At 30.1% G+C, this 1,496-nt stretch overlaps 1 protein-coding gene across 1 annotated transcript in view; it reads left to right on the forward strand.

Annotated features, from left to right (window-relative positions):
• Positions 1-1,051, forward strand: part of LOC119589278 — a gene marked incomplete in the record, with an annotated part of 9,633 nt that extends 8,582 nt beyond the window's left edge. Inside the window, 1 exon segment of the mRNA XM_037937897.1 lies at positions 1-1,051.
• Between the last annotated feature and the right edge of the window lie 445 nt (positions 1,052-1,496).

A 1,496-nucleotide genomic window follows, 5' to 3' on the forward strand; every position in this document is an offset into this window, starting at 1 on the left:
GTGCCCTAAATGATTAAGCTTCACATATGCTAAATATAATAGCATATGTGATTAGGTTGCCTTTGGAGACTTGGTAATTAATGTACCATTATGAAGAATGTACATTTTATTATGTTTCAAATATGCAATTTCCTGGGGTCTCTGCTGTATATTTTTATTTGTATATGACAGCCAGGATTATGGAAGGCATTATGATCGTGTTCATATTCGCAGATTAGATTTACACTGAAGTTATTTAAGGTCTATTTATTTTCTTTTTTTAATAATATCAAACAAAACGAAAAAAAAAAGAGCCAGTTTGGCAAAGGACTTTTGAGGTTAATTTAACATATGCATAATCATGTATAGAGGATAGTGCTAGACCTTATTGAGAAATATATTTTGTTTAATTTTTGATCTATAAATTATCATACAACAGCTCTCAATAATGGTTGGGTCAGAGACTTTGAAGGTGGTTACTGCAAGATGGAAGTATTTCCACAGTTTATATCAATGAGTATTACTAGAAGCTTTTGTGCGACTTATGGTCTCAGTTCCTTGCATCTGAACTACATGGAGAGGGAATTCAGTTCATGAACTGGATGTATCCACAAAGATTCCACAAAATGTAAAGGGTAATTTTTGTATAAAAAGCTAACAAATGTAATAGAATAATAAACTGTGATATGAAAGTACATGTATTTGTTTGATGTCTTTATTTAATTAAGATTTTTTTCTACTGTAATCTTAAGGATCCTTTTTTATTTTTATATTGAATGGCATTATTTACTGATTTATTTGAGAAATTTTTTGAAGTTAAGCTCTTAGGGACATCCCCTCAACTTTGTTTATGCAATGCTTTGCAGTGGAGGCAGATTTTATTTTGTTTCCTTTTGCATTCAGAATTAATGTACATTTCTATAAATCAATTTAATTCTACTTATTGAGTTCATATAAAATTTTAGTAGATGAGAATTAAAATCATGATAATAATTCTATTAATTCAGCAGCTTTTGTGATATTTGTGGAAGGAAGTATGTCTGTTTTGATAAATAAATAACCTTTGTCAGTATTCACAATATTTGATTATCATCTTAAATTATTTTTACAAGGAAATAAATATATATATTCAAGACTTGTTTACGTGTATACCTGTCCTCTACATGAAGATCAGGAACATTAATAAGGAATACATTGTATGGGGTATGTTAGTAGGACAGAAACTTACACACTTTTACAGATGCTAATTTGCGTTTTCCTGTGAATTGAAACCATACAGATGTGCGAGGAACTCCGGAAAAAAATGGTTTCATGCTTATAAATGGATTATCGTTGAACAACAATAGCAAGACTCATTTTCATTGTGTTTGCAGTATTATTTATGGAGATATTTTCATTCCACTTCAAGCCTTTCCGGGAATTATGGGTGTAGATTCCTAATTAAGTTGGTTCTTGTGAAGTTGGTTTACATACTACTGGGTATTCTTATTACAAACATTTCAGTAAAACTACTGCAT

This window comes from Penaeus monodon, chromosome 25 (genome assembly GCF_015228065.2).
Source record: "Penaeus monodon isolate SGIC_2016 chromosome 25, NSTDA_Pmon_1, whole genome shotgun sequence".
Lineage (NCBI taxonomy): Eukaryota > Metazoa > Arthropoda > Malacostraca > Decapoda > Penaeidae > Penaeus > Penaeus monodon.